This window comes from Bufo bufo, chromosome 2 (assembly GCF_905171765.1).
Source record: "Bufo bufo chromosome 2, aBufBuf1.1, whole genome shotgun sequence".
NCBI lineage: Eukaryota > Metazoa > Chordata > Amphibia > Anura > Bufonidae > Bufo > Bufo bufo.
In genome coordinates, this window is record NC_053390.1 from 408,472,467 (window position 1) to 408,489,161 (window position 16,695).

Consider the following 16,695-nt stretch of genomic DNA (forward strand, 5'->3'; position numbering starts at 1 on the left):
GTGACGTCACACGTTAGGTTTCCAGGACAACAACCAAGCATTGCTTCCAAGTGCGCGCGCGAACTACCGGCCGGGGTTACGCGCGTACCACGAGGAAAGCAGAAGATAGGACCAGGAGAGACGCTGACACTGAAAGTAAATCAGCCGCAAGAACTTCACCGGACAAAGCGGGGAATTAATCCAGCAGCAGTAAAGACATCCATCTTCAAGCTCGCCAATCAGTAAGTAACTGCTGACTTCTTTCTATACATATCTTGTTTTTTGTTTAACTCCAACGATTCATAGTTTTGGGACCCATTTAAACATCGATATTACTGTAGTGTATGCCAAATAGGCCAGTTTATATTCTCACCCCACAAAAGGCCTTTCTCTCTGATACACTCCGTTGTTTTAAATGGAAACTTAGTCAGCGCGGGTTCCTCTCAGTCTCTCTTAATAGCTTGTTCTATCTTTTGTTTTTTTTTGGCAATTATCCCCGCACCAGAACCCTGCAGCGACACACCTCTCTGTATTTGTATTACAGTACTGGTGATTTTCCACCTCCCCAAAAAATTAGACGGCAGCGCTAGTATCTACATTAAGATTATTCCTAATACAACAAACTGTATAAACCACCAAATAAACAGAAATTAACGGTTATTTCAAAATTAATTGCAAAATGTTTATACAAATCGGTCCTGCCAGTCCACCCTTCCTGCTTCCAAGCAAAAATAATCCGCAAAACAGTCTCTCATCCGTGAAACCGCAACACTTGATCGAGGTCCAAAACTTTCAATGCTTGGCATCTTGCTGTCCTCCGGTATCTGTTCCAAATTGAGTGGTTTGTTTTTAAGGAGGTAGTTGTGTAATACAACAGCACACTTTACAACCTCGTCCACCAATTCAACCTTCATATGAATTGGTTTGGTAAAAATCCTCCATTTTGCGACCAAAATTCCAAATGTACATTCAACCATTCTTCGAGCCCTGGTCAAGCGGTAGTTGTATGTCCGTTTTGTTACATTTAATCTGCGGCTTGAATAAAGTTTCAGAAGATTTCCACACATTTGGAAGGCCTCATCACCAACCAATACAAACGGCATGGGTGGGGCATCAGTACCTGGCAGTGGTTGAGGCTGAGGGAAATCAAATTGTCTGTTATATAGACTACGGCCCATATAAGAATTTTTAAATACCATGGAATCGTTAGTGCGTCCATAGGCCCCTACGTCGACGGCAACAAAACTATATTGTGCATCAGTGATGGCCATTAGGATTATTGAAAAATATTTCTTATAGTTGTAAAACTCTGATCCGGTTCCTTGGGGCTTGATTATTCTAATATGTTTCCCATCTACCGCACCTATGCAGTTGGGAAACTCACAAATGTCCCAATATTTTTCAAAAATTTCTGTCCAATGCTGTCTAGTTGGATGTGGAATAAATTCATCATGAAGTTGATCCCACAAAACACGGCATGTCTCCTTCCCAATAATGAAACAGTTGATATGCCAAGGCGAAATTGGAAATGGAGTGAGCTGAAACTTTCTCCACTTGCAAGAAACCTAAAAATATATATATATATATATATATATATATATATATATATATACATACATACAAGGTATATCAATCAGACACAATTCTATGGGACCTTTTATCAATATTTTTTCTTCCAACAAGATTTTTTATGTAGACAATAAAAAATAAATAAAAAAAATAAGGATAAAGGTTTCTTCTCCATGGTGACCGATATTGATCACAGTTCATTCGACATCGTTTGACCATTATATGGATTGAAACTTTAACATACAAGATGTAGAATTTAAAAATAATAATGCTGAGCATCACTTGTGGCCTAGGCACTTTGTACAATGATCACAGAATAGTTCATAGTTTCACACTACCAAAGAGCATCTTTAAAAAATTTAGACAGCAATTATTTGGTACTACATATAATAAGTATGTACTTTACCTTATGGTCAACAATAGGCGTTCTGCTGGGGAAACACAGTGGCGGAAAGTGGTGTCTTGTCTTTGAATGTGAGGTGACACCCGTTGTAAAAGATCATCAAAACTTTCTACCGTCATCAGTAAGTAGTTAAAGAATTTTTCTGGATAATTCCTCAATTCGGGAAACGGAGTTTCAAAAACTCCACTTCTTATTCTTGCAGAGGTTATTGGATGCACCCAATAGCGACACTTTCTACGCTGTCTGGCTCGAAGACGTCTTCTCCAGCGCGAAACCAGAATTAGAGCCTGAAATCCAAAACAAATATGGTCCGGCATCATCTTTGCAATCTGCAGAAGGAACTTCTGAGTGGTAAGTGACCTTCGGTTTTCTTTTATAGCCACTTGTAGTATTTGCTTAACAGATTGCATCTTTTTATCTCTGAAATTTGAATACTGGATCCATATTTTCGTTTAAAAATGGAAGAAAACGAAACAGACAAATCCGCTATTACGACAGATCCGGCAGACGGATCCGTCAAAAAGTGTATACCGTATGCAACGGATTGACGGATCCGGCTTTAATTTCTCTCAACGGAACGATGGATCAGTTGCATGAAAAATGTCCAGTAATGTCGATTTTGACGGATCCGGCAGGCAATTCCGGCGACGGAACTGCTTGCCGGATCACTCTGCTGCAAGTGTGAAAGTAGCCTTATCCGAGATGCTCCACAATCCTTTGTGGCTATCACTTCCAGGATCACATGGTCAATGTACGGCTTGTGATCCCGGAAGAGACGGCCGCACAGGATCGCTGTGTATCTCAGATAACCTTTTTAAGTATTAATGGCCAATTGGATTTCATCACCATCACCCCATATTTGTGTGCAATTACTTCATGTTTTAAGAAAGCTGACAATGATTGAATCAATATGTGGCATAAACATATAAAATGGTAGACATAGGTTTCCAATTTAATATACTTAGGACCTACAGGGAGTGCAGAATTATTAGGCAAGTTGTATTTTTGAGGATTAATTTTATTATTGAACAACAACCATGTTCTCAATGAACCCAAAAAACTCATTAATATCAAAGCTGAATATTTTTGGAAGTAGTTTTTAGTTTGTTTTTAGTTTTAGCTATTTTAGGGGGATATCTGTGTGTGCAGGTGACTATTACTGTGCATAATTATTAGGCAACTTAACAAAAAACAAATATATAACCATTTCAATTATTTATTTTTACCAGTGAAACCAAAATAACATCTCAACATTCACAAATATACATTTCTGACATTCAAAAACAAAACAAAAACAAATCAGTGACCAATATAGCCACCTTTCTTTGCAAGGACACTCAAAAGCCTGCCATCCATGGATTCTGTCAGTGTTTTGATCTGTTCACCATCAACATTGCGTGCAGCAGCAACCACAGCCTCCCAGACACTGTTCAGAGAGGTGTACTGTTTTCCCTCCTTGTAAATCTCACATTTGATGATGGACCACAGGTTCTCAATGGGGTTCAGATCAGGTGAACAAGGAGGCCATGTCATTAGATTTTCTTCTTTTATACCCTTTCTTGCCAGCCACGCTGTGGAGTACTTGGACGCGTGTGATGGAGCATTGTCCTGCATGAAAATCATGTTTTTCTTGAAGGATGCAGACTTCTTCCTGTACCACTGCTTGAAGAAAGTGTCTTCCAGAAACTGGCAGTAGGACTGGGAGTTGAGCTTGACTCCATCCTCAACCCGAAAAAGCCCCACAAGCTCATCTTTGATGATACCAGCCCAAACCAGTACTCCACCTCCACCTTGCTGGCGTCTGAGTCGGACTGGAGCTCTCTGCCCTTTACCAATCCAGCCACGGGCCCATCCATCTGGCCCATCAAGACTCACTCTCATTTCATTTCGTCTTGAGATATTTCTTGGCCCAGTCTTGACGTTTCAGCTTGTGTGTCTTGTTCAGTGGTGGTCGTCTTTCAGCCTTTCTTACCTTGGCCATGTCTCTGAGTATTGCACACCTTGTGCTTTTGGGCACTCCAGTGATGTTGCAGCTCTGAAATATGGCCAAACTGGTGGCAAGTGGCATCTTGGCAGCTGCACGCTTGACTTTTCTCAGTTCATGGGCAGTTATTTTGCGCCTTGGTTTTTCCACACGCTTCTTGCGACCCTGTTGACTATTTTGAATGAAACACTTGATTGTTCGATGATCACGCTTCAGAAGCTTTGCAATTTTAAGAGTGCTGCATCCCTCTGCAAGATATCTCACTATTTTTGACTTTTCTGAGCCTGTCAAGTCCTTCTTTTGACCCATTTTGCCAAAGGAAAGGAAGTTGCCTAATAATTATGCACACCTAATATAGGGTGTTGATGTCATTAGACCACACCCCTTCTCATTACAGAGATGCACATCACCTAATATGCTTAATTGGTAGTAGGCTTTCGAGCCTATACAGCTTGGAGAAAGACAATATGCATAAAGAGGATGATGTGGTCAAAATACTCATTTGCCTAATAATTCTGCACGCAGTGTAGAATTATTTGAGCCTCAGGGACTGGAAGGTATATGTGTGCAGTCATATTTTCTTTTGTGAATTTAATAAACTATATATTAAAAAAAGAGAGTGATAGGAGAAATTCAAGCTCAACTGTTGCTTTATCTGTGTTAAAAAAAAATAATTCCACAGTTGGTTCTTTCTATAATTTCACTGTAAGAGGGCAACTCATTGTTTTGCAAAACTGTGCAAGTATTACGTGCAGAGCAAAATGGGATGTCTGTAATAGACAGCTTCAGCCAATACCTACAAAGCACTAGTGATGAGCGGCAGGGGCAATATTCGAATTCGCAATATTTAGCGAATATTTGGGCAAATATTCGCTATATATTCGAAAATTCGCGAATTCATGATCTCCAGGCATTATTTTCTTGATTGCGAAAATTCGCATAAAATTTTCGCATAAAAAATTGCATGAACTGGTATTTTTTTTTTAAAAATCGAATATTCGCGATTACGAATATATTTAGCGATATTCTAAATATTCGCGAATTCTCGAAGTGCCGATATTCGCGATTAAAATTTGCAATTCGAATATTCGTGATCAACACTACAAAGCACTAAGTGATGTCAAAGTAGGCATGTTGATTTTGTGACTTTATCTATACAGCCCAATAACATGCAGCAGTGTTATTTCCTGTGGTGCTAAAGGGTTCTAAGGTTCAAGCAATGCTTATTTGCTATAAGGATCCTTTGACAATAAGCTGATGACAAATTTATGAGACCTCCAGCAATCAACAGTTATCTGTCAGAAACCTGACCGTACGTTTGCCTGCAGAGCAATGCAAGGGAATTGATAGATTACACAGTGCCTATTCAAATCAATTAATTCCCTGTGTAAAACAGACCAGGACAGGTCCTTCACATTGAGATACTGTAAGGTCTTTTTTTTACCTCTCTCCACTCTAGCCAAGAGATATATATGTGAACACACTATTAGCCCAGAATTCCCTAATAGTATATATATAGAAATGGGATCCCTAAACTGGGCAATCCCTTTAAGGACCTACAGTAGAGTGTCCAACCAGACAGTTTAACACCCCAGAGTTGTGTTACTACACTCCTCTACCCCGCTACTATCTCCTAAGAGCCTTTATACTGTCATCTGATGTAATTTATATTATGTCCTCCACAAATGTGCATATAAACCTATGTTAAATGCAATCGTTCATGTTTTTACCTGGTATACCAGCAGGTGGCAGCAACCCATTGGTAAGTATAGTTTATTGTTTAGTGAATCTAAGCTGGAATGGTTAATTCCAGCTTGGCTCCCCCTGTGTGGAGAAGTGGGCTGGTCCCACATCCTGCAGTCTGGGTGGAGAAGGAAGTTTTGTCAGTGTACCAGCCACCCCTGTTGGGGAAAGCTGTGTGATAGTGTTCAGGAGAACCCCCGTCTTAGGAAAGACAGCAAGGACCTAGTCTCGGCTGAGACTTAGCCATATTCCCAGTCTGCTGGATGAAAAAAGCCGAAACTACAGACAACCTCCAGAGTTCCAGGAAGAAAGCATCCCCTGAGAATTCATCTGTGAGATAAGTCCAGAGACCTAGGAGAAGCTATTTCCTCCTAAGCTAGTCTGTCCCCACACAGTAGAAGTTGCAGATAAGTGCAGAAGCTAACCCTGCCACAATTACAGAGCTACAAAGCAGATATTTATCCTGCAAGCTCCACATTTAAAGCAGAAGTATTCATTCCTGCCAATCATTGCCAAAACCTGCTGGGATGGTTCACTACGTAAGTTAATGCGTTGTAGGCGACTACCTTGCAGATGTTGAGCTATGTTGCATTGGTGCTGGCTTTATACTGACAAATCCCTTTACACTATACGTATAAGGCCTCATGCACACAACCGTTGTTTTATTCCGTGTCCGTTGTTCCGTTTTTCGTGATTTTCTGTGGACCCATTGACTTTCAATGGGTCCGTTGAAAACTCGGCTAATGCACCGTTTGTCATCCTCGTCCGTGATCCGTGGTTCCAGTCCGTCAAAAAAATATAACCGGTCCTATTTTTTTCACGAAAAAAACGGTTTGCGGACCCATTCAAGTCAATGGGACCGTGAAAAATGTGGAGGCCCACAAGATTTTCATCCGCGTCCGCGTCCGTTTTTTTTCTATCATTTGCATGGCAAACTTGACTTAGACTTTTTTTTACTTTCCTTCATGTCTGGTGATCCTCGAAAATAAAGGAAGACACACGGAAACAAAAATGGAAATGGATCACGGAACAACGGAACCCCATTTTGCGGAACGGAACACATCAACGGTCGTGTGCATGAGGCCTTATCCATGTGGCTGTGATTGATGTTATTTGGATGTCAATCTGCACTTTAATGCTTATTCAGGCATTCATACGCTTGGTAACCATTCACATATACCAGATGCAGCGTTTATGCTGGTTCTGTATTCTCTAGCAGGGTTCCTGGTTCGTGTATATACAGAGCATGACTATATCTGGAACAAAGTTAACCGCCGATTAGTCACTTCACTTAATATTTCTTACCTCCTATGCCTCCGAAAATACTGTACAGAGGTGGGACAGGGGCGCGCTGCTGTTAAGCGATACCCTGTATTCATTGGTTCCCGCGAGATGACGTTCGGCGTTCTCTTCTTTAGCGGCGGTGGAGGGCGGCCGTGCTACGGCCGTCCCAGTGCCACAGGCTACGTGCTGTACGCTATGCACCAGAGCGTGTCAGCACATTTGTGAGTGTTTGTATGTGTCTACAGCGCTCCTGATGAATTGGTGGCAATATTAAAAGTCACCAGTGAAACGCGTCGAGCGAGCTAGGCTGCTCACCCTGAATCATAGAGGGGAGAGCCTCAAATCTTATAGGGACACAGCTAGGTAGCCGATGATTATAGCATCAATAGGGAGTGCAGATTTGTGTGTGACTGATTGACTGATTTACGTGTGGGGTTGATGACAGGACCGTCTTTAATATTGATTGGACCCTGGGCAAAAATTTACTTGGTCCCCCTGGATCCCGCCTTCCCACACCTTAGCAGGCAATCACGCCCTCCACACAACACACACAAAAAATCCACACATTTGGTAGAGTACAGTGAATGACTGTAAATACTTCCAGTTCTAAAGACTCCAGCGGCTCAGGATCAGTGCTCTGGGCAGCTGGGCTCAGGCTGGAAGTGGGCACCACTCTGCAGGAAGGAGACCGGGGCTCGACTCATCCTAGTGTTACAGTGCACCCCAGCACCCCACAGTATGCAGTATAGCACCCTATAGTATACAGCAACCCACAGTATGCAGTATAGCACCCTATAGTTTACAGCACCACACAGTATGCAGTATAGCACCCCACACTATACAGTATCACACAGTATATAGTAGAGCAGGATAGCAGCCCACAGTATACAGCACTTCCCAGTATACAGTAGAGCAGTATAGCACCTCACCGTATACAGCATCCTAAACTATACACAATACAGCACCCCACACTATACAGCACCCCACACTATACAGTACAGCAGTATAGAACTCCACAATATACAGCACCCACAGTATACAGTATACAGCCCCCCACAGTATACAGTACAGCAGCATAGCACTCCACAATATACAGTATACAGCCCCCCACAGTATACAGTACAGCAGTATAGCATTCCACAATATACACTATACAGCCCCCCACAGTATAGCAGTATAGCCCTCCACAATATACAGTATACAGCCCCCCACAGTATACAGCCCCCCACAGTATAGCACTCCACAATATACGGTATACAGCCCACCCCCCACAGTATACAGCCCCCCACAGTATACAGTACAGCAGTATAGCATTCCACAATATACACTATACAGGCCCCCACACTATACAGGCCCCCACACTATACAGTAGTTTACAGTATATTAGCATAACAGCCCCTGTCACCTTTTTCTGATGTAATCTTCACAAAAAAAGCTCCACAGTTAAGGCAAACTGCTGTCACAACACTCCTGGTAGAAAGGACATTGATGACCTCATAGCCATGTGACCAGTAATATTGCTAGGTTACTGGTCACATGGTGATGATGTCATCTAAGGTCCTAGAGAATCACAGCTCACAGTTCGCTGTCTGGAGCGCCGACAGGCATGGCATGGCAGCACCCCCTGTGTAGCTGACAGCCTGACACCCGGGGCAGTGGCTAGCAGGGCTCAAGAGGCAGCTGCCTTGGGTCCCCCAGGAGCAACTGGGCTCGGGGCAGCTGCCCCTTTTGCCCCTTGGTAAAGACGGCCATGGTTGATGGAGGAGTATACATTACAAAAAACCCCCCCCCCCCCCCCCCCACAGATCTGGTCACTGGACTGCCCCCCTGGCGATACATACAGTCTTGGGTTTGGCCGGTATCACTTTATACATGTAGTGGGTGCCACCCAAGACGGATAGATTATATATATATATATATATATATATATATATATATATATATATATATATATAGTTAATATATGTATTTGAGAATTTCCACATATCTTTTTTAGATAATTTATTAAAAGTTACATTTTAGCAACCACAGATATTATAGTTACACAAAACCTGCTGGGACCAAGAGACCAAAGCTATATACTGCTTGGATGAAAGTTACCTCAAGTAAAGAAATGTTTGAACTTTATCTAAAGGTCTGGACATCATTTCTTCTGCAAAATTCCTCTATTACTCCTACTATCACTACACTCAAATTTATTGCAAGTGAGCCAGGAGCCAAGAGTCCAGCCATACCCAGTGTAAGGGATCGTCTCTCTTTCAGGGGGTCACACTCACAGACATCTTCACAGACACCAGGATTTAAGGGCCAAAACTGTTTTATTGCAGCACGTCCGCGTAAACATAAACAGTTGTACAAAATAGAGATATAATGGAAATATGGTGGCTCACTCTGTATATGGTTGTGGAATGGGTGCTACTAAGTCTGAAATGACTCACCCAGTCATAAAATGAGAATAAATGTAAGAAATAGGAAGACTGAGCACTCACCAGCTGGACCAAATAGAGACTAAGAACAGATAGTATATAGCAATAATATTTAATAGTTAATAGCCCTATATTAAATCTAAATAGGTAAAATCTATAATACAGTAATAATATAACACCTGAATAAATAAGACAATTCCGTATATTCAAAATGGAAAAGGACAAAGTCTATAAATGCACCTGATGTATATACCGTGATAAAAATGTAGCAGGGACAATTCTAAAAAGGGCAAATATTATCGATGAATAAAAATATATAAATAGTTGAAATATTCGATAAATGTTCGATAGATCACTATTGAGTTCAATGAGAAATGCGCCAGATGGAATGTACAAAATAAACTCCTGCCCGTCTGGGCTCTAACTAAACACATAGGTTTCCCTGACTCACCTCTAAGTACCGCTTAGTGTCAGGGTCTCAGGCTCCAAGCCTTAGCAGGTTCCACTCATCAAGCGTCAGTCCACACAGGGGAGAGATCAGGCTTCACATAGCCTTGTAGCCCCTCAGTCCTCCTGACTGAAACTACACATACAGAGCCTCTGCTCCAGTATCACAGACACTTCTCCCTCCTCAGACTGACCTACTCTGAGGCGCTTTATGCAAGCCTGATTACAGCAGGCCTCAACTGCGATCACCTCAGGTAGAAAGGAAAACCCGTACTGGAAGGGTGTGGACTGGGAACTCACTCTACCAAGTCTACCCACCAGTCCAAGTAAAATCCAGCCCAGAAAATGTATACAGAAATGTCTCAGCAAACTATGCTTTGCTGAGACTACTGCCACTCTCTGGATTTTATCTGTCTCACTCATCTGAGGTACCTGAAGTGGGACAACACACCTTCCAGGACTGTTCATATTACCACACCAGGTAGGAGATACCGTGACACAACTACCACAAAACTATAGAGACATTATAGGCCATTACACCACTCTGGCATTCCTAATTTGGGATGTGCATTATAACATCTTGGAAGGGCCCTGGGATAGTACCCTGCGCACGCTGCAATTGGCGTCATGACAAATACAGAACATTATCCCCCCGTACAGAATATTATCTCCCCCCCGTACCTGGCCACTGCACCAGTAGTTTCATGTTTTTTTTTTTATTCTGGAAATGTACCTAGATTTTTACTTGGCAATTTTGACTGCACATTAAATAAAACAATCATTTTTGCAATTAATCAGCTCATAAAACATACGGTACTTCTTGAAGAATCACAGCATATGACAGAGTGGCAACTTGATAGTCGCAGTTTAGAGCTTTACAGTTTATGCTGCTTATAAATAGTCAATCATATTACTGTAAAAAAGACCTGTCAGCCATAAAATACTGCAATACTACTGGATCACCTTTTTTAACCATCTCCCGTCACACTAACGCTGATAGGCGTCAGTGCGGCGGCTCTCTCAGGTCTCGATGACGCCAATAGGCGTCATCTCGTGAGACCCGAGATTTCCTGTGAACGCTTGCTCACAGGAGTGTGCGTTCACAGGATCGCAAGGTAAACGAGTTGATCTACAGCCTGCAAGCAGCGATTATTCGCTGGCAGGCTGTAGATGCGATTTTTTTAACATCAGAAAGGTATATTAGACGCTGTTTTGTTAACAGCGTCTGATATACCTGCTACCTGGTCCTCTGGTGGTCCCTTTTGCTTGGATCGACCACCAGAGGACACAGGCAGCTCTGTAAGTAGCACCAAGCACCACACTACACTACACACACACACCCCTGTCACTTATTAACCCCTTATTAACCCCTGATCACCCCTCTGTCATTGATCACCCCCCTGTAAGGCTCCATTCAGATGTCCGTATGTGTTTTGCGGATCCGCAGATCCGCAAAACACGGACACCGGCAATGTGCTTTCCGCATTTTGCGGATCCGCACATTGCCAGAACTATATAGAAAATGCCTTTTCTTGTCTGCAATTGCGGACAAGAATAGGACATGTTCTATATTATGTTCTAACGGAAGTGCGGACCCGGAAGTGCAGAGCCGCAATTCCGGATCCGAGCGGGACAAAGTCTGTCCCCATAGAAATGAATGGGTCCGCAATTCCGTTCCGCAAAATGCGGAACAGAATTTTGGACGTGTAAATGGGGCCTAAGGGTCCCTTATCACCGCCATTTAGTTAGCTACTTGTTAGGTAGTTAGCGCCCAGCCCACCGCACCGCAGTCACTGATTAGTCGCTGATTAGCGTCATCGCTGTCGCTAATCAGCACTAGTACTATATAGTATCTGTAAGTGATCAAGACTGATCGCAATCAGATCTACAGTACAGACCAAAAGTTTGGACACACCTTCTCATTCAAAGAGTTTTCTTTATTTTCATGACTATGAAGGCATCAAAACTATGAATTAACACATGTGGAATTATATACATAACAAACAAGTGTGAAACAACTGAAAATATGTCATATTCTAGGTTCTTCAAAGTAGCCACCTTTTGCTTTGATTACTGCTTTCCACACTCTTGGCATTCTCTTGATGAACTTCAAGAGGTAGTCACTAGTGATGAGCGGCAGGTGCCATATTCGATTTCGACGAAATTCGCGAATATTCAATAGAATATTCGTTTTATATTCGTCGAAATCGAATATTTGTCATTATTCTTGTTATCGCGATTAATATGCGATTTAAATAATCGTGTATTGCGATTTTAACTTAAAGGCTACTCTCCTATTGAAATAGCAATGCGATTAATTCAAGTTATAATAATCGAATTTCGATTTTAACTTAGCACTGCTATATTCCATATTCGTTAATTCTATCTTAATATGGAATATAGCAGTGCTAAGTTAAAATCGAAATTCGATTATTATAACTTGAATTTTTTTTTATTTTTTATTGTTATATTTTTTTCTTTCCCACTTCCCTAAAGTTGTTCTTACCTGTCCTTTGGATTCCTGGCTTCCTGGCTGCTCCAGTCAGTCCCCGTTGCCGCTTCTGCCGACTTCCGTGCTCATGGAGCGTCCCAATCACCATGGGAACGTCTCCATATACTAGAATGTACTGTCGGATTTGAGAATTACGTGAAAAATCGCAATTCGATTATTTCAAGTTATAATAATCGAATTTCGATTTTAACTTAGCACTGCTATATTTAATTCTAGCCTAATATGGAATATAGCAGTGCTAAGTTAAAATCGAAATTCGATTATTATAACTTGAATTAATCGAATTGCGATTTCAACTTGGACCTGGTTTACTATGGTTGGCTTGGTAGAATTAGCGAATATGACGAATGTATTCGTCATATTCCACAAAACGAATATAACGAATGTATTCGTCATATTCCACAAAACGAAGATAACAAAGTATTCTGCATCTTCGTTTTAGCTACATATTCATCAACTTCGCTAATTCTAGCAATCATATAGGAAAGTTTACTATAGAGACAGCTAAGTTTAATTCGCTATGCGATTATATTACTTTGCTTTTTTTTTATAAATAGAATAATTATAATAATTATCAGGTATTATAATTATTCTATTTATTTATTTTTAAAAAGCAGTCATATAATCGCATAGCGAATTAAACTTAGCTGTCTCTATAGTAAACTTTCCTATATGATTGCTAGAATTAGCGAAGTTGATGAATAGGTAGCTAAAACGAAGATGCAGAATACTTCGTTATCTTCGTTTTGTGGAATATGACGAATACATTCGTTATATTCGTTTTGTGGAATATGACGAATACATTCGTCATATTCGCTAATTCTACCAAGCCAACCATAGTAAACCAGGTCCAAGTTGAAATCGCAATTCGATTAATTCAAGTTATAATAATCGAATTTCGATTTTAACTTAGCACTGCTATATTCCATATTAGGCTAGAATTAAATATAGCAGTGCTAAGTTAAAATCGAAATTCGATTATTATAACTTGAAATAATCGAATTGCGATTTTTCACGTAATTCTCAAATCCGACAGTACATTCTAGTACTTGGAGACGTTCCCATGGTGATGGGGACGCTCCATGAGCACTGAAGTCGGCAGAAGCGGCAACGGGCACTGACTGGAGCAGCCAGGAAGCCAGGAATCCAAAGGACAGGTAAAAACAACTTTAGGGAAGTGGGAAAGAAAAAAATATAACAATAAAAAAATAAAATAAAAAATTCAAGCTATAATAATCGAATTTCGATTTTAACTTAGCACTGCTATATTCCATATTAGGCTAGAATTAACGAATATGGAATATAGCAGTGCTAAGTTAAAATCGAAATTCGATTATTATAACTTGAAATAATCGAATTGCGATTTTTCACGTAATTCTCAAATCCGACAGTACATTCTAGTATATGGAGACGTTCCCATGGTGATGGGGACGCTCCATGAGCACGGAAGTCGGCAGAAGCGGCAACGGGCACTGACTGGAGCAGCCAGGAAGCCAGGAATCCAAAGGACAGGTAAGAACAACTTTAGGGAAGTGGGAAAGAAAAAAATATAACAATAAAAAAAATAAAAAAATAAAAACGAATATTCGAAATATCGAATTTATATCACTATATTCGAAATATTCGCGAATTAGCGAAGTGCCGATATTCGTGAAAAAAATTCGATATTCGAATATTCGCGCTCAACACTAGTAGTCACCTGAAATGTCAACAGTCTTGAAGGAGTTCCCAGAGATGCTTAGCACTTGTTGGCCCTTTTGCCTTCACTCTGCGGTCCAGCTCACCCCAAACCATCTCGATTGGGTTCAGGTCCGGTGACTGTGGAGGCCAGGTCTTCTGGTGCAGCACCCCATCACTCTCCTTCATGGTCAAATAGCCCTTACTTTCAAAGTTTTCCCAATTTTTTGGCTGACTGACTGACCTTCATTTCTTAAAGTAATTAGTAGTTTTTCTTTACTTAGCTGCTTTTTTCTTGCCATAATACAAATTCTAACAGTCTATTCAGTAGGACTATCAGCTGTGTATCCACCTGACTTCTCAACGCAACTGATGGTCCCAACCCCATTTATAAGGCAAGAAATCCCACTTATTAAACCTGACAGGGCACACCTCTGAAGTGAAAACCATTTCAAGGTGACTACCTCTTGAAGCTCATCAATAGAATGCCAAGAGTGTGCAAAGCAGTAATCAAAGAAAAAGTTGGCTACTTTGAAGAACCTAGAATATGACATATTTTCAGTTGTTTCACACTTGTTTGTTATGTATATAATTCCACATGTGTTAATTCATAGTTTTGATGCCTTCAGTGTGAATCTACAATTTTCATAGTCATGAAAATAAAGAAAACTCTTTGAATGAGAAGGTGTGTCCAAACTTTTGGTCTGTACTGTATATCAGTACATTAGGGTCACCTTAGGCTCTACAAAAAACACAGTGTTCGAGTGTTCGCCCGATCAGGCCTGATCTTGTGTGCACACTTGCGTTCAGTCCGCCCCACCGCAGTGACAGAATATTTTTTTTTCTGATCAATGCAAAAACACCGTAAAATCGCTCTTTTGAGCTTTTTGGATCTTTATTAGCGATCGCAGATTTTTTATTTTTTTTTTGCACATTTTTGGGCAGAGATTTTTTCATCCATATTGATCGATGCGAATGAAAAAATCTGTGCCATTCATTTTTTCTTTCAGCCCAGAGGCTGACCGGGAAAAAAAAATCTCTTTACCCGGATGCTCAATATAAGGACTCATGCACACGACCGTGCCGTTTTTTGCGGTCTGCCAACCGCGGATCCACAAAAAACAGAAGGCGCCCGTGTTAACTTCCGCAATTTGTGGAACGGAATATAAATGCCTATTCTTGTCCGCAAAGCGCGGACAAGAATAGGACATGTTATATTTTTTTAGCGGGGCCGCGGAACGGAGCCACGGATACGGACAGCACACGGAGTGATGTCCGCATCTTTTGCGGCCCCATTGAAATGAATGGGTCCGCATCCGAGCTGCCAAAACGGCGGCTCAGATGCGGACCCAAACAACGGTCGTGTGCATGAGGCCTAAGGAGAATAGCAGAAACTCCTAATGCTGGCCATACATGTAATGATTGCGGAGACCCTCAAATGCCAGGGCAGTACAAACACCCCACAAATGACCCCATTTTGGAAAGAAGACACCTCAAGGTATTCGTTGAGGGGCATTTTGAGTCCATGAAAGATTGAACTTTTTGTCACAAGTTAGCGGAAAGGGAGACTTTGTGAGAAAAAAAAATATATATCAATTTCCGCTAACTTGTGGCAAAAAAAAATCTTCTATGAACTCACCATGCCCCTCACGGAATACCTTGTGGTGTCTTCTTTCCAAAATAGGGTCACATGTGGGGTATTTATACTGCCCTAAAGCGTGAGAAGAAGTCTGGAATCCAAATGCCTAAAAATGGCCTCCTAAAAGGTACTCGTTGGACTTTCGGCCCCTTTGCGCATCTTGGCTGCAAAAAAGTGTCACTCTTATGGTATTGCTGTACTCAGGAGAAGTAGGGCAATGTGTTTTGGGGTGTATTTTTACATATACCCATGCTGGGTGAGAGAAATATCTCTGTAAATTGACAACTTTGTATAAAAAAAATGGAAAATGTTGTAATTTACAGAGATATTTCTCACACACAGTATGGGTATATGTAAAAATACACCCTAAAACACATTGCCCTACTTCTTCTGAGTACGGCGATACCACATGTGTGAAACTTTTTTGCAGCCTAGGTGCGCAAAGGGGCCCAAATTCCATTTTAGAAAGAAGACACCCCAAGGTATTCCGTGACGGGCATGACGAGTTCATGTAAAATTTTATTTTTTGTCACAAGTTAGTGGAATATGAGACTTTGTAATAAAAAATAAAATAAAATCAATTTCCGCTAACTTGTGCCAAAAAAAATAATCTTCTATGAACTCGCCATGCCCCTCACGGAATACCTTGGGGTGTCTTCTTTAATGGGGTCACTTGTGGGGTATTTATACTGCCCTGGCATTTTAGGGGCCCTAAAGCGTGAGAAGTAGTTTGGAATCCAAATGCGTTAAAATGCCCTGTGAAATCCTAAAGGTACTCATTGGAATTTGGGCTGCAAAAAAGTGTCACACATGTGGTATCGCCATACTCAGAAGAAGTAGGGAAATGTATTTTGGGGTGTATTTTTACATATACACATATGTAAAAAGCCCAACACCGTGCAGGACGTTTGGCATTTGCCAGAAAACACCAAGATTGGCAAATTCGCCACTGGCGCCCTGTGCTTTTCACAGATGAAAGCAGGTTCACACTGAGCACATGTGACAGATGTGACAGACGTGACAGAGTCTGGA